General features: G+C 53.3%; 1 protein-coding gene across 3 annotated transcripts in view; it reads left to right on the forward strand.

Annotated features, from left to right (window-relative positions):
• The first annotated feature begins 4,072 nt into the window (after positions 1 to 4,072).
• The window catches only part of ADGRG1 (adhesion G protein-coupled receptor G1), a 41,257-nt gene continuing 27,569 nt past the window's right edge, over positions 4,073 to 17,760 (forward strand). The window contains exon 1 of one of the 3 annotated variants that reach the window (XM_034788610.1): positions 4,073 to 4,191. The gene's annotated coding sequence lies outside the window, so the exon portion shown is untranslated. The other 2 variants (XM_034788609.1, XM_034788611.1) reach the window with 2 other exon arrangements.

The raw sequence follows: 17,760 nt of genomic DNA on the forward strand, positions 1-17,760 counted from the left end.
GTAGAATCAAGAATGGCCCCAATGAACTCAGTTCTTCGCACAGGGAACAGTATCCGTTTGTCCTGGTTTATTTTCAGACCCACCTGTGCAAACAGGGGCTGGCTCTGATAGATGCGGTTCGTCACTTGATGCGACCACAAATCAACCAATCGTCCAGAGGTGGGAATACCTGAGTCATTTGACCTGCTATCTCTACCAGGCACTTTGTAAGGCTTCGTGGGGCTGATGAGAGGCAGTGGTGGTCCCATACTAAAAACCTGAAGTACTTTTCTGTGGCTTGGGTGGATAACGGTATCGAAATAGGAATCCTGTTGGTCAATGTACCAATCGTTGGGATCTAAGGATGGGGAAATGGAGGCAGGGGACACCATCCTGAATTTTTGCTTATTGGTGAAGATGTTCAATTTCCTTTAGTCTAGGATAGCCTCAACCCCCTCTCATTTGGGGTGAAAAGATCAGGAGTAGAACTCACTTCCCTATGGTATAAAGGGCCCCCCCTCCTGTTACTCCAAGAGCTAGAAGAAACAGCAGCTCCTGAAGCAGTAGAATTCTGTGAGGAGGTCCCTGAATAGGAACAGGGGAGGATGCTGTGGGTAGGGCAAGAACTGGAATTGAATGGTGTATCCCTGTTCCATCGTCCCTAGAACCCACCGATCAGTGGTTATGGAGTTCCAGGCAGCAGGGAAGTGGTACGACAAGTTCCCAAAGGAAGGGGATGGGTTGGGAAGATCCAGAATAACTGGTGTGCAGCAGTCAAATTGGCTGCCTTGAGACTGATGGGTCGAACATGTTCATGCCAAAGCGGAAGGCTTTCTTCGTGGAAATTTGGGCCACTTGCCGGAGGAGTCAGGTTGAATGGAGGGCTAACTATTGTGCTGTTGAGGCTTACCTTGCCTCCTCTTGGGGGCTAGCTACTCTCGTACGTAGCCAGGTCCCGGGCAGGGTTATACAGCCCGTGCTGCTGCCCAACTTGCTGTGGCTTTACTCCTGCTATTCTTCAACTAATTAGATCAATGCTCCATCTGCTGCGCTCCCACCTCTGATTGCAGTGGAGACATACCCTTGAGAAGGACTCGCCAATACTGCATTTGTCCCTACCATGCCCTTCACCTAAACAGATGAGTAAGGCTACACTTTTTATTCACAGAAAATTGTAATACATTTAATGGCAGAGGTGTGAAAAAAGGAGGAAGGGTTGGCTAGTGAGCACATGCTGCAGCGGCTGCCCCATCCCACGGGGCTGGGCCGGGGTCCCCACTCCAGGTGTTGCAAGCTGGCCCTCGTGGTTGCAGTGCCACTCCACGTTGGCAAATCCACCCCTCCATGGACGGAAATGGGGGTGGAGAGCCAGATTTGTTTGGCATTGAGACCTAGCATGCTGGGTTTGACACATCCACCCCGCCATTTACAGCAGGGCGGATGCACAAAACTTGAGTGGTGCTGTGACCACGTGGGCCAGGTCGCAATGCCCGGAGGGAGAGGCGTGGCCACTGTGGGGGTCCTGGGTTCTAGTCAAATTCACGATTACCAGGAGCACCACACCAAACTCACAGCCTAACAGAGGAGGCATCTCATAGGCCTGCCTGGCAAGAGGGGCAGTTTTTAAAACCTGGGGACTTCTCTGGTACCAGAGTCTCCACAAGGACTTCCTATAGAGGAGAACAAAGGAAACATTATACAACACAGACTAACGACTGTGCTAACTACTGTTGACACAAGGAGAAACTGCTGATAAGCAAGGAAAAGCAAGCTTTGCTGCCAGCTCCCACAGAGCGGGTGGGTACAAAGACATTTCGGGTGCATGCGCCAGCCAAACAGGTGCTGCTGGTGAAGGGTGTCTGGCCAAGTGCACTAGGCATGCACACCCCAACGGTGGAATGTGCCTGTGCACAAGCACTTGCGGAAGAAAGAGCCGCTCAGACAGCAGCCCCATACAATAGCAAAACCACCACATTAGAGAAGGGTTGGCTGGGGCCATGGTTAACTCAGACAGTTAAATAGCTAACCAGACCTCTCTCTCTGCCTCCCTGGCCCAATCAAAGATATGACCTCACCCACCCTGGCTACCCACACACCTGACTTTTTTCTCTTCTCTCTCTTTCCAAGAGAGCAGGTGAACATACAGGAACCACTGAAGTCGGTGGCTACTGCCCTCTGCCAGGAAATGAAGTTAAGTCTCTTCCCACGGCTCCGGTGCATCACACCAGTATTATGTGGTGCCAGAAGAAAGCAGAATCTTGGACAAAAATGGGGCAGATGAAGCCTGAATACCTCAGTCTGGACAGGAACCCAGCAGAGAACGGGAGCTGGCAGCTGACATACTCCCAGATGGAGTCGAGTGGCCTGGCACTAGTAGAGAAAGCGGGCAATCCTCCAGGGTGCTCCATGTGGCAGGCCCAAAGGTGCTGGAGAGCTACAATACCGTCCCTTCCCCAGGATGTACAAGCCCAGGCTACAGCCGGGGGCAGGGGGAAGGGGGAAGTGTCTTTTAACTGGGTTATAACACAGTTTACACAGGACCAAACTCTCAGTTTGAACTCAGGCTCAAGCCTCACCTCCCTTCACTCTACACACAAATCACGCTACCCCAGTGCTTGGACCCAGGATCTGCAGGCCCCATGCGGGTGGAGGGTCTGAGTCTGAGTGAAGCTGGGACCAAGGGTCAAGCCCTATCGCTTTGCAATGTAGACACATCCCCAGTGGACTGGGAGTCTGCCAAAAGTATCCCATGATCCCACAGGCCGACTTTCTTTGCCCTCTGGACAGTTGAAGTTTTCTCTCACTGCACCACGAACAAAGGGCCACGTCTGGGGAGGGCACGAGGAAGCCTGGCATATGGGTGACTGGACTTGGGCCTGCATATGTAGGCACTGGAGCCCCAGGTAGTGACCCAGGATTCAACAGTTCCTAACCTGTGGTTACAAATGAGTGTAGACGCTCAAGCCCTAGGTTAACAAACTCAGGGTCTATTAATTCAAGTTCTACTAGCCCTGGGCTGACACTGCAGTGCAGACATACACCGAATAGCCTTAAAAATGGATGACCCCCAGCCAGAGCAGCTACGGTTTAACACCAGCAGGACCTTGGTGTGGACCAGGCCAATAAGGACGCTGTGGATTTTCGATTTTGTTCTAGCTGTTGCTTATCTGAGACAGGTGGGAAGCTAGACAAGAGCCAATCAATCTGTAATAATATCAGTAATTTGCATATTAATTCCCATCCTTTCTATACTTCTCACTGACTTGTTAACAGAGCCGTCCTCTCCTTCCCCTCCTGCCTGGGCCTCACACCAGGGTGCAGTTATCAAGCCATCCATTTCAGTAACGATAAGCAATGCATTAAACATTAGTGCATTAAACCTCAGGGGACGGTGAATACTGGGGGGGGGAGAGATATGAGGTACCGTCACTGTCTCTCTGGCATGTGTGTAGGGGTCTGAGGGTGCCTGTGTGTGTAGGGGGGTGTAAGGTGTGTGCATGTATAGGGGTGCCTCTGTGTGCATGTAGGGGTCTGAGGATGGCTCTGTGTGTGTGTAGGGATGTAAGGGTGCCAGTTGTGTGTCTGTGTGTGGGGGTGTGATGAAGTGGGGGTGCGTGCAGGATCCTCTGGCTTCCCCAGAACCTCCGCCTGGGCGGACTCGCTATGGGAAGCGCACGGAGGGGCATATGCTGAATGCTCCAAGGTCAGACCCAGGAAGGGCCGTGTGAGCTTCTTGCCCTGAAGACAGTCTGCTCCAAGGGAGAGGAGACGCCCCAAAGTCCTGACTGGCTTTGTGGGGAGCAGTTCCAGAGCATCGCCCGGGGACTCCGTGACAAGGGGTCATCTGAGAGTCCCTGTGTGTGTGTGTGTGTAGGGTGTTTGGGTACGAGAGTCCCTGTGTGTGTGTGTGTGTAGGGTGTTTGGGTAGGAGGGTGCCTGTGTGTGTGTGTGTGTGTGTGTGTAGGGTGTTTGGGTAGGAGGGTGCTTGTGTGTGTGTGTGTGTGTGTAGGGTGTTTGGGTAGGAGGGTGCCTCTGTGTGTGTGTGTGTGTAGGAGGTGTGATAGTGCCTGTGTATGTGACAGTCTCTCCGTGCAGTGGGAGCTGCTGAGGGCTCAGGGTGGCAGGCAACCAGCCAGCTCCGAGTCCCGCCTGTCCTTCAGACACGCCAACCCCCTGAAGACAAAAGCACAGACATTGGGTTGGTTTTGGCTGGTGAGTTGCTTGTTGCAAGGGGCGGAGAGAGTCGGGTGCCCAGCGCCCCCCAGCCCCAGCCCGGGATCCGGTCACACCGTGTTGGGTTCCCAGGCCCGGCTTGTTTGGCGATGGGGGGAGCGGACAGTCGGGGCGGTTAGTTCCCCGGTGAGTTGGGCTTTCCAAGCCCCGCCCGGCCGCCGCGCTGCGGGGGGAAGGACTCGCACTCCCGGGCGGCTCCCGGACAGCGCAGGTGAAGCCGAGACGCTCCGAGCTGCCCCAGGGCGGGCAGCGGGAGTGCGCGGCGCAGAGCCGGGCGCGGAGCCGTCGGTGCAGCCGCAGCGCCCGAAGCCGCCGCCCCGCGCGCTCGGCTCCCCGCGGGGGCTGCAGGCTGCTTCCTCCCCCGGCCGGGCGCGAGACCTCAGTCCCGGTCCTCGCTCGCCTCCGCCGGAGACTCCCCGCCGCGCTGCTCCCACCGCCCGCAGCGCCCCTCGCCGGAGCACAGGTACCGGCTCTGCCGCCCCTCCGCGGGCCAGGGGGCGGGGGCGCCAGCGATCGGGGGCTGGGGGGCGGTTAGCGGGGGGTGCAGCGATCAAGACGCTAAATAAGGCGGCGCCAATCCCCCGGGACTCTTCCCTTGTGCCCGTGTGGACGCACTGGGCTCCGCTTGGGCAGGGCTGGGCTCTCGCATTGCCCCCCCCGGAGCCGTGTGGGGGGCTGCACCGCTCACCTGGGCCGAGGCGGGGCTGGTGAATCCCTTAGGAAGAGGCAGGTGTGGGTGTCAGGAGTGGGTTTGCCTGGCAGAGGTGGGCAGCGCTTGGCACGGGGTGAGGGAATTGCCCTTTAAATCCCCAGGTGCCCGCCTGGGGAACCGCTGGCCCGCCCTTGATTGCAGCCAAAGGACGCTGCACCCAGGGGACTCAGCCACCTACAGGACTCTCTCATGAGGGGGCTGGCCGGGAAGGGGGCTAAAGTCCCACTTATTTGAGCTGCGCTGCTTTGAAACTAGGAAAGGGGAATTTGCTTCCCCCGTAGGGCTGAGTGCAGGGTCACTGCATTTCAACGCTGAACAGAGCCCACTGCACTCAGCTGGTCTCTGTTCTCACCAGAGCAGCTCCTGTCACCCCCAGTAACAAATGAACAGCATCAGCTGACGTTGGGCCAAGTCTTGGTACCCTACGCACGGGTACTCATGTAAAACGAACAGGCTGGGACCAGGTGTGTCTTTGATCCCTCAGGAAGGACGTGAGTTTTAAGGCGCACCTGGCTATGTGGTTGTATGGGTATTTTTCAGCCTGGAGTGGGGTTTTGGTCAGAAATGTTTTGATGGCTCTGGGACTGGCAGGCTACTGGTGAGCAACTCCAGAGATCACAGAGGAGTCTTCACAGGGTATGTCTACACTGCCCTTGGGAGCGCGCCTGGCTCGGGCTAGCTTTGTCTGAGCTCCCCGGGCTAGCCTGAGTTTCTCCTGGAGCTGCAATGTCCACACCCTTATCTTTAGCACACTAGCTGGAGTAAAGACTGTGTGCTCTGCTTTTCCAGTCAGCAGGAGCTAGAGATAAGGGGTTCAAGCTGGGGGGGGGGTAACTTCCTTTGGGGGTTTGTATTAAAAATTCCAGAACGTTGCCAGCCCCGGGGTGCATGACAATGTGCTGCGAGTGGCTCGGGTTAGGATGCAAGGACAGTTCGGTGTGAGAGTGACTGAGTGTGTTTTTCCCATTTAAAGCTGTTTGTTCCCCATGCCTGCTGGAGCTGTCTGGCCAGCCCCTGGGAGCCCCCCAGCTAAGGGTGGGGATGAATTCCATTGCCATTAAACAGCAAATCCTCCAACTGCCCCCCACACCTACAGCTGCTCAACCCAGTTGAGCTAAAGGAACCTCAAAAAACTTCCCGTAGCAGCAGGGTAGGGCTCAGCTGTGTGAGTAACTGTTGGTCTGCCGACTAGGCAGGCCGGTATGGATAACCCGGCCTGGGGGCTGTGAAGGAGCATTAGGCAGTAGCTTCATTCCCGCTAGGGCCGAGCAATCACTTTAGCCACTGATCCAGCCACACAAGGTCTGACTGCAGAGCCTAGTCCAGTGTTTTTCAGCCTTTTTTCATTTGCAGTGCCCTAAAAAGTTTTGAGTGGAAATCTTAAACCACTGGCCTAGTCCCAGCAAGTCAGTCTTTTCCCCTGCCAGGGGCCCTTCCATCGCTTGTCCCTATGACCCTGTAGCCGGTTCACCTCAGCAGACATAGTCTGGTGGTGTTGGACCGTGTTGAACTGCCCGGCGGTGCCAGCCCTGAAGAGATCTGTACTCTGAGGATTCACTGAACTTCTGGGCTCACCCACCCCTGCATTTTAACAAGGAGAACTGCATCTGCCCCTCCTAGTACCACCTCAAGTGAGGTCTACTCGGCCTTCCCTCGCAGAACACGGATGCCCCAGAGAACCCTTGTTCTCCCAAGGGATGTCTAGTGTGGATTTCAGATCATGCCAGCTGGCTCCTGCTGGTTCCAGCTAGCAGTTAGGATTTGTCCAGAGCAACAAGTGCTTTGATCTGCTGGTTGCTGATCTTCCAGCAGAAGCCACAAGAAACCAGTTAGAATCCTCGGAGAGGTTCCTGCAATGACCACTAGGCATAGGTCTCTGGTCCAAATCTCTGCCTTTAAGGGACATAGCTGGAGTTTGTACTGTTGTATCGGTGTTGATGACAGGATATTAGAGACACAAGGTGGGTGAGGTAATAGCTTTTATTGGACCAACTTCTGTTGGTGAGCGAGACCTGAAGAAGAGCGCTATGTAAGCTCGAAAGTCTGTCTCTTTCACCACCAGAAGATGGTCCAATAAAAGATATCACCTCGCCCACCTTGTCTCTTTAATGTCTGGAATTTGTGTATTTCCTGTCCTGTACACCACAGTGCCCTGCTAGACACATCTGCAATGCACTGAGAGCCGCTTGCGTTTCTGTAGCCCCACAGACCGGGGAGGGGACAGAACCCTCTGAGATGGGAGCTCGAACGCCTGAGGCAGCATGCTGGGTGGGAATTTTGCGCTGACACTTTCTGGCCCTGCACTGTCTATGCGGCTCTGATTTGTAGCACTTGCCCAAATCAGGCTGTGATGATAAATGTTACATATTTGATTGCTGTCCAAATCTTAATCCAGCGATTTGGAGAGAGGGGAGTGGGCAAAGGGTGGGGAGGGAGGAAATCGGAAAGTGACAGGTTTGTAAACAGCAGCAGTAGTGGTGGGAAAGGGGATCTCTGCCGGTGCTTTAAAGCCGTAGTGGTGTAAGGGTGAGTGCAGTTCCCAAACCTTGCAGCAACACGGATGTGTTTTTGATGGAGGCAGTTTTCCTAGCTGTGTGATAGCAGCCGTCCCTCTCAGTGAAACAGCCCAGGGGGCTGCTACAGGACTACTGAGTCCAACCTAAGGGTGGGATGGGAGCTCGGACTCCGTGGCTGTTCTGTTGAGACCACCAAGGGAACTAATTGGTGCCGGTATGGGTGGTGGTTTCATCATATGGACACCTGCTCCCGCGTAACCAGACCGAGACCCACCAACTCATTTCCCAGCAGCTCCAAAGCAGCTGTTACACATTACAAACGTAGATGAAAGGCTCTGCCATCCCCTTTTTCAGGCTGGCATTTAAAACCATGGTTTGGGTGGAGGGAAAGAGTGCAAAAGGCATAACAATGAGAACGGGAAAGTCATGACACACAGTGCTGGAATGAATGCTAGGTTGTGTGTCATGGGAAATGATGGGGAAAGCCAAATACAAACCCTTTATTTTAGAAAGGCTTACGGCTGTTTATTAACAATTAACGAATAGGTCATGACCATTCACCACCCCCCTGTTGCACTGCCCAGAACCCGGGCTGAGCCCGAGTACAAGACATTTGTAGAGGAGGCTGGTGAAGTGTGCGGGTGACAAAGCACTAACAGAGCCCTAGGAGTCGTTCCCCTGGCACAAGGCAGCCGTAAAGCCGGCCAGAGGAAGATCACCCCATTGGACGGGGATCCCACAGAGCCAGCATAGCAACTCCTCTGCCACACCCATTCCTGGCTGTTGGCTTAGGGAGTGTGGCTGGGCGTGGACAGAGCTTCCCAGGACCCCGCCTGTCCCCAGCTTCCATAACAGGCCCTTGGAGTCACTGGCAGCCAGCGTGACAACAGGCAGGAGACTGTTCTGATTGGTGCTGGGGACTGGACCGGCACACAGGCAAGGCGGCCCAGGATCAGGGGCTATCTCAAAGCCATCTTTGCCCCCACCCCATCCCAATGTGCACACCAGGGTTGAGATTGTGTGCACAGAAGGTGAAGCCCCATGGAGCTTGGGGATGAAGCTGGCTTTAAGACACTTCGGTGACCTCAGGATTTGGGGCTACTTCAGGGACTTAAATTACTTTCCAGGATAAACTAGAATACCACTGCGGGTGCTCCAATCCACAGCAGCCTCCCACGGGTGGCTCTGTAGTCCTGAATAGCACAGAGCCTTCACATGGGATGTGCTAAGGACACGTTCCCTCCTGCCTCCACCACTCTGCCCCAGGTCAGGGTGGGGGTGCACTGGTCTGTGAGGGGGGCACTCTGGGGTGCACTGGCAGTGGGTGCAGGTCACAATGGGGTGCAGTGGTTTGTGTGAGTGGGGCGCTCTGGAGTGGAATAGCAGGGGGTGCAGGTCAGGGTGACTTTTCTCCCTGCCCCTTGTAGCATAGTTCCTACCTCTATACATTGCTGGGAATCTGTCCCTGGGTCCCAGGCTGAGGATCAGGGCCCATGACTCATTGCAAAAAATCCCTAAGTGGCCTAGGTTTGGTCACTGCAGTCACAGTGTGGCAGACACCCAGCCTCACCTGTTATGGATCCCAAGAGACAACCAATCCCCCACCCCTCAACAAAATCCCAAGAATGTATGCCAAGCGCTGCCTTTCCCTTTCCAGGGGAGAGCACAAAGGCTCTTGTGAGGTTTGATGCATGGCCCCAGGTTGTGTGACTCACTCCATGCTCTGCTGGACTTGGCAGGTTGCCGATTGCACTTGGGTGTCACATGAGTTTATGCCATCCCCTAGGAATTCTGCATTCATTGAAATGCCACAAACATTCAGGCAGCCGTGATCAGACTACAAAGGAGTCTATAAAGCACAGTGAGGCTGCTTTACCCAGCCCAGGAACATTTCCAAGGTCGGTCTTTGCACACAATGCTGCCAGCTTTCTCAGGACTTCCAAAGCAGATTCTGCATTCCCAGGGCCTGCTTTTACCCCTGTATTGTGCCATGGACTTCCACAGCATTTTCCTTGATTGACATGCATTCAAATGAGAGCAGGATCAGACCCTTTTTATGAGGAGGCAGAGACTCAGATGACATTGCCCTGTGTTTGCCACACCTGTGACTCCTAGGATCAGAATAATGTGTCTTATGCCTCGCAGGAGGGGAGTGGGGAGAGAGGCCCAGCCAGGAGTCAGCAGGGACAAAGAGGACAGTGGGGCTTGTTCCATAATGAGTTTCACACTTCTAAATTGTTGACCTATTCAGGGGGAGGGATAGCTCAGTGGTTTGAGCATTGGCCTGCTAAACCCAGGGTTGTGAGTTCAATCCTTGAGGGGGCCACTTAGGGATCTGGGGCAAAAATCAGTACTTGGTCCTGCTAGTGAAGGCAGGGGGCTGGACTCGATGACCTTTCAAGGTCCCTTCCAGTTCTAGGAGATGGGATATCTCCAAAAGCTAAAGGCACTTACAGAGGGATTGTCTGCAAGGATCTGTGGGCATGATGCTAATACTTAACATCTCTCCTCCCAAGAGCTCAAAGCCCTTTACGTTATCCCTGTCTTATACAGGACTGCATCTGAGGCACAGAGAGCTTAATGTGTTTTGCTGAACACCACCCAACAAGTCAATGACCAAGCTGGGAATAGATCCCAGATCTCCGGGCTCCCAACACTAGCCCCTGTACCATCCAGAACCTCTGCCTTTTTTGCTTTTTCCCGCCTGTTCACTGGCACCCATAGGTGAATGTCACTCCACAGCTGTCGTAACACTCAGTGACTGGCATTTATCTTGCACCTTGTATCTGGAGATCTCAAAGCAGCCAACAAAGTGATTACAGTGTGTGTGTGTGAAAACATTGTGTGCGTGTCTGGATCACTTTACCCCATCCTGCCGTCCCACCGCATCCCCCTACGGAAATGCGCCACTAGAGAGGAGGGCAGCAGCAGCAGTTTAAAAGCATGCTGTCACGCTGTCTGGAGCGGTTCATGCCGTGAGTGCCAACCTCAGGGCCGACACCACAAACTAGTGGTATGTTTTATAGTTAGATATCACCAAACCAGTAACCAATATGACCATCTGAATCACTGTAACAGTCTGGCCAAGGAATCAGACACAGTTCCCTTGGGCACTGCCGTCTGTCTTTGCCACCCAGACAAGCTGGACTGCATGATAAACAGTCACTTACTCAAAAGTCACAAAATATTCACATTGCTCCCAGTCCCAAGAGACCAGTCATCTTACCCCAGGTCAGTTTGTACCTTACAGCTCACACTAAAGACAATGCTGGTAGCCAAGTCTATAGGAAAAAGAAATGAGTTATGTACAGGTTAGAGTAGGCAGCATATGAGCACAGGTGAGCTACACTCTATGGTTCCAAAAGATGACCGAGATGAAGTCATCTGTCCACTGAATGCCTTTTAGGGCTAACCCAGGTCGACCCTGGGGATCTCTGCTTTTATTTCCTAACTTCAGCCCGATAAGAGTACAAACCTCAAAGAGATAAGTTTCTTCTTCTCCATATTTCTTTCCCCCAGAGCTCAAACCAATGGGATGAGAGTTCCTGCACGTAACTTCTTCATGGGTGGATGGGGCAATCAAAGTTTTTGTCCTACAATGGAACCATTTAGTCTTGATGGTCCTTCTTGAGGGGCAGGGGGAACCACTCTTCCTGCCTAGGTTCACGAGTTCAGACCAGGCACTTGTACAATTATAAAGCAAAAACTACATATTACCTTGTAGCACAGGACACAGACATTACGGTAAGATTAATGCATGCCACACCTTATTGTGTTTATTGTTTAGACTCATCTTTACAAATCTAACGCCTACCTTGAACAATACTAACATACAGGTGAGCTGGTCTGGTTTCCAGCTATGAATTTGTAAGTGCTCAGCTGAAACCTACAGCCTTGCAAGAGCTGGCACCTGGTTTACCAGCATCATGCATGCATCAGCACTTCACATCTGTCTAGGCTAGGTGGAAGAGTACTGTAACCCATTGACACCACAGGAGAATTTTAGGTAGAGAGAAGACACGAGCTGGAACGTGGATAGTCCACCAAGGCAAAGCATCATGGTATCTTTCACAACCATGAGTGACCCAGATGAAGACAGTATCTGCCCTCAATGCTATATTATGGTCTCATTTCAACTCTGACTGTGAGAGTAAGGTGCCCTCTCAGCACTGCTGCCCACAGCACCTGGGTTTTCCATGGAAGTCTCCTATTGAGGTGGGTAGCTGGACCCTCTTGTCTTTCAGGAGATCTCTTGACAGCAGCACCCAAGTCTCAAAGCACAGTGAGGACTGGTCACCTTCTAGTCCCTTTAATACTACCGTGTTTTATGTCACAGGCATGCCTCTTGGTTCTTTCTCTGCCCTGCTGGTCAGACCATGGGCAGTCTAATCCTGTTCAATTCTGAAAAGGTAGCAGGAGAGTAGATGTCAGGCTGAGTGCTATGGGACGTTGGAGCAAGCTGAACTCAGCAGGACAGCTCTGCGTTTGGTGTGTAGGAAGCCAAAGGCGAGGGACATTGAGGCACTGACGATGCATGCGCAGCCTCTAACCTCAGTGGATGGTTCTCAGAACTAGGATTGCAAAATGCAACCAGGACAGTGTGGTGAGCATTGCAAGGCACTGACTGGCCGGCCTTGTGACGTTATTTCCAGCTACCCAACTTCATGGGTAAGGCAGTGTCCAGTGGGGAGATGTACTAGTGGGTCAGCTCCCCAGGCCCAGTAGAACTATGCACCAATGTGATTGATACCTCCTCTTTAGTATCTTAGCAACATCTTGGCCATGGTCACTGCTGAATCCAACATTCAACTCCTGACCCTGCAGTGCTGAAAATGTTTCTATTGCTGCCTGTTAAACTCTTATCTGTTCATGTGGCCACAGCATCACAGACACGCAGCTTGCGTGTGTACTAAGCGTATGGGTTGAGGTGCTATTATTGTTTGTTTTGCAACTCTGAGAAGAAGATACAAATGTGCTTCCAAACCACACAGCAAGCCCTGCGTATCTGCAGGGAGCAACTTCCTGTTCTGGCTCAGAGAAAACACACTTCATGAACCAGAAGATGGAAGAGTCAGAGACGGAATAAGTAGGTTGGCCAGGCTTTCCCCAACTACTGTACTGCCTACTGAGTATTGAGTGAGGCAACATCAGCACAGGAGGATGTCAAACCCTGACAGTTAATTAGCGATATTATATTGTGGGAGAGTTTAGAGACCAGCACCCCAGGGTGCCAGGTCCTGTACATACGCCCAGTAGGGGGCAGCTCCAGCCCAAAGAGCATACAATCGGAGACCGACAGAGGGCGGCCGTACGATCATCCCCATTTTACAGATCTTGACGCTCAGAGAACTCAAGGGACTTGCCCACGGTCACATAGGGAGCTTGTGACGGAGCCAGGAACTAGACCCTCGTCTACTGCCTTAACCTAACCTCTGGCAAGCCACAGGATCACTCATCTGAAATAGCAATCGGTCCGGAAAGCTTGAGGAGTCGTGGCCACGAACCCATCTCCTTTACGGTCCATTTATAGCCCTTGCAGAAGCTACAGCCTTTCCGGTTCATCGAGCAAAATGCTGCAAAGGCCCACATGCAAAACAGGCGCAACCAGTGTCGCATTTTTAGCCAACCCAGCTAGAACATTTTAGGAAATGAGCAGTCGAAACCTTCAGCACCCAGACAATGGCTCTTACCAAATAGTCTTCCTGAAAAGCCACAAATGCCGATAACTGTCTGCGTCTATACTTCCCTCTTCCACTGTCAACAGCTCACAAGGTGAGGTTAGCTATCGGTTATTTCCTCACCCTGCTTTCTCATTCCGAGTCAGCGAATTTAGTGGCCTGAGCCAGCCCCCAGCAAAGTCAGAGGGGGTCTTTGCATTGACTATAATGAGAGTTCAGCCCCCTGTGTGGTCATATCTAATCTTTTTTCCTTTTTCAGTAAAAATCAGACTGTAGGACTGATAGGTTCAGTTTGTATACCATTACCCATAATGCATCATGCGTGATGTTTCTTTGAAGCCAGTATTAGTGATATTGGGTATTTAATAGAAGATAGAGCTGGCTGAAGCCTGGAAAAATGTTTGGCAAATCTTAGAGTTTCCATTCAGTTCAGCTGTATTCAAATGCTTTAGTGATGGCAAATACACAATGCTCCGAAACCATTCTTCAGGATTCAGACGAATGATTGTGTATTCAGCCCACTTGCAACTCAGACGGCCCGTTCTGCAACTCGAATGCCAACATTATGAATAATGCGCAAATTGCCATTTGTTCATAAGCAAAATCAGCAAAGAGACTCTGACCAGCTCTACTAGCGTGTTTTATCTCAGACAGGAGGAAGCAATAGCGGGACTTGCCTCTCCCTTATTTACAGGGTAAGCCAGGCTCTCAAAGGGCTTCAAACTCGAGTGAAAGTAGCTCCCCAGCCCCATTATGGGGCAGGTCAACAGATATTATCTCCATTTTACAGATAGGGAAATTGAGGCAAAGAACGTTGACATATTTTTCAAAAGGTTACGGAGCAGGCGAAGCAGGGAACAGAACCTAGGTCTTCTCACTGCCAGTCATGTACTTAAGATATAAGACCATCCTTCTCCTTCATAGGGGAAAAAAAAGAAAAATCAAATAAGTGAAACACACCTTCCAACAGCATCGCTAACCCCACATTTAAACAGCATGAGCTTTTGAAAAATGCGGCGTTCTTTTGATATGCCTCCTGGTTTTTGAGCCTTTTGCATTCATGTTTCTGAGCTTTTCTCCATCACCACCAGGGCGCAACACTTACATTCTATGTAGTCTCGTGTAGTCAGCCTTACTTCAGGAGCTGCGGCTTTAAGAAAATGACTTAGTATCACGAGAGCTGGTAACATGGTGCCAACATCCTGCTAACCGTGGTGTGCCCTCTTGGGTGTAAGTCCAATTTCACTGAGACTGTGAGACTGTTGACACCTATACTGGTGTTAGTGAGGACAGAATCAGGCCCACTTTGTTTCTGGTAGCTGGCATCCTGCATTTGCTGCAGATAGCTCTAGCCTGGAGCTTTACAAAGTACCAGCCATCTAGGACCCTTCCTCATGCGGAGTAGTCCCGTACTCCATACCGATTTCAGGTACCCCTATGCAAAAGGCTGAGGGCCAAAGTGGGCTCAGGGTGGTGCAGACCCTGGGCTGGATGTCTCTTGGTGTGAGTTAGGGGGCAGACTCACGAGCTTTGCACAAGTGACATCTGCTGCCGCCTGACCCCAGGATCCCAGCCCGTTACAGGGCTGCTTTTGCAGCGCAGGGCTTCTGCCGTCGGGGGCAGGAAGGCAGGGAGGGAGGTGCTCCATCCGAGCCTGCATCCCCTTTGGTTACTTAATGCCCCTGAGACCCATCTGTACTCTGTTTGTGACTAAGCAGGAACTTTTCTGCGCTATTGTTCTCAATCCAGCCCATTGAAGTAACTGAATAGCAGGCCTTGAGGTGGGTTCTAAATATACCACAAGGCCCATTCCTAACTGCAGCCTGGGGGAGATAAGGCTGTTTGCGCTGCCAGGGAGGAGGAAGAGGCTGCGGGTTGGCGTCTCAGGATACAAGGATACAGAAAACGACCCAGTTTGGCCTTGCGGATCCTGTGGGCAGGAAGGATCTGCCTGGCCCCAGGAGATAGTGGCAGGCTCAGGCGGGTTGTCAGATCTCAGGCTGATTAGACACTGGGCGTCTGCGATGAATTTCTAAGAACAGGAAAGCTCCGAGGAGAGGGGAACACCAGACCGTTGGCACTCCCATGCGAGACCGCACAGCCCGGCATCTGACTAATCTCTATCTCGCTAATGCCAGCCTGTGCAGCTGGTGCATCGGGGCCTTGTGACTACACTGATCCAAAGGGAGAGCCCAGCCCAGTCCGAGGGAGGGGCCAGGCTCTGGGGCAGAAACAGCCAGACAACCTTAAGCCTGGTCTCCACTAGCAAAACTCAGGCCTGCACCGGTAAACCTCCCCCACGTCTCACCAGGCTCAGACGCCGGAGCCTTGGCCAGACACCTGAGCTCTGCCTCTAGCAGCGCTTTGACCCACTGCCGCTGTCAGCGGAGCTGTGTGGGGCGCAATGCTGGGCCTGATTTTTGCTAGCATGGATGCCTCATCCGAGAGCAGCAGTGAGAGGAGAGCAGCAACCACCAGACAACTCTAGGGCATAGCAAGGGGCGAGCAGCGAGCTGGGGCCAGCCCAGTCCTAGGACAGCAGCCAGGCCTCTTATTAATTTGTATTCCCATAGCGCCTAGGAGTCATGGACCAGGACCTGTAGCGCAGCGAGGGGAGAGCCCAGCCCTAGAGAGCAGCAGGGGCTGGGGGGAAGGAGAGCTCAGCGCCAGCCAGCTGTGGACAGCAGCAGCAATATAAGAAGAGCACAGCATCGAGGTAGCAGCTGCCCGACAGCCCTAGAGAACTGCTGGGGGATGACTCACAAACCACCCCGTGGAGCAGTTTTCAGTTTTAGTTGGTGCTGAGGGCTGTCACCACCCTGTGATGCTCCGCACCTCTCCTCTGCTGTTCCACATGCCTGCCCTGGTCCCCATTTACACCTTTGCAAAGGGGGTGTGAATCGCTTCCATTCTGACTTGGGAGCCTGTTTGCAGCCCTGTTGTGTTGGCGTGAGCGATTGCACGAGGTGCGGGGTGATGCCGAAGAGCCTGCTGAGCTGTGCGGCTGCACAATCTGGTCAGAGGGATCCCAGCTGTGTTTCAGAGGCCTACGCTGCAGCCAAACAAGCAAAATCTTGGCGCCTCTGGGCTCTCCCTGGTGCAGAAGCCCAGAGCCACCCCACAAAAGCCCAGCACTGTCTGTTCTTGGGGAGCCCTGCAGGTCAGCATCCAGGTGGCCTGAGAGGTGCTGCTGGGTGAGCAGCACCCTGTGGACCTGATTAGTCATTGTCTCAGGGCCCCTTTGTGCCAAGCGGCTGCTGGGCAGGCCCAAGGACCCCCCCTTGCACAGAGCCCCTCAAGGTTCACAGAGTTGTGGGCAGGGAGAGGGATGGCCAGCTGGGCCATTGGCATGCCGAGCATGTCTGCACCCAGCCGAAGCCCCATGGAGCAGGGCCAAACCAGCCCCTGGACAGAGGAGGTGCAAGCGCAGCGATGGCTCTGCCCCGGGTGAGGAACGGCCCCTGCAGAGAAACTGGGGTAGGAGAGAACATAGGACACAGAGGGCAAGAGAGCGGAAGCAGAGGAGAGCTAGCCAGTCCCTTTCTTTGGTAAGCGGAGCTGGGGTTTGCAAGCAGCCATGAGCCAGGCATTCAGGGGGCTGCCAATCCAGAGCTGTTCCCACAACGCCCGAGCCTTTGCTTTGTGTCACAGGGCAGCCTTGGCACCCCTACACACTGGTGTCAGCAACCGTTCGATTTTAGTGATGCCCAGCAGGGTGAATTTAGTCCCTAGAGCCCCAGCACAGCACACACGGTAGAGAGTGCACCGCCCCTTCCGTGCAGAGACGTCACTCCCCATCTCCAGTAGGTACAGGGGGAACAAAGTGCAGCCCCCTTCATTGGCTCAATGGGCCAAGACCCCTGCTGGGAGCTGGCACCAAGCAGCTGGTGCCGTGACGAATGGCCCTGTGCAGAAGCAGGGAGTCTCCTTATTCCCTTGAGAGTGCGTTACAGGGGCCTGTATCTGCCTCCCCCGGGGGCTTTACATCTCAGCCATTGTTCAGAGCAAGAAACTCCATTCTGAGTGTTGCGCTGCTTCTGGGCAGGGGGCAGCCCTCACGGAGGGAAATACCAGCTGCCCCATGGGGAATTCTGCTTTCAGTCAGATTTTCTGTAATTAACATTTGTAGATAAGAGTCGATAAAACCTAAACAGACGTTTCCTAGGAGGTGGCAGCAGGGCCAGGTGAATCCCCCCCACCCAACACCCCCATCCAGAGTTGGGATCCTGCTGCATGGTGTCCTGTTAAGACATAACTACATCAATACAGGCCAGCCCTGGACACACACACACACCAGCAATGCACCATCAGCCTGTCCCAGCGCAACCGTCTGCTGGTCTCCAATCCAAAATGCAGAGTTGGGCTTGACTGACCCACACGCTAGAGCTTGGTTTATCCTGCTGCTAGTCATCTGGCTTTAGTGTGAAGCAGGGGGAAGTCAGGCTCTGTCTGCGTGGGGACTGGAGGTCTCCTTGTGAAGAAAAGGCCCTGAGGAACCAGAGAGAAGCTGCCAGTCTAGGGAGTGGAACACAGGGTGAGAGCCTCCTATGAGAGCACCAGAGGTCTGGCTGCCCCTCCCTGCAGCTCCTCCCTGCAGCTCCTCTATTTCAGGATGACCAGTGCTGGCAGGATGTAGGCTGCC

This window comes from Trachemys scripta, chromosome 13, assembly GCF_013100865.1.
Source record: "Trachemys scripta elegans isolate TJP31775 chromosome 13, CAS_Tse_1.0, whole genome shotgun sequence".
Classification (NCBI taxonomy): domain Eukaryota; kingdom Metazoa; phylum Chordata; order Testudines; family Emydidae; genus Trachemys; species Trachemys scripta.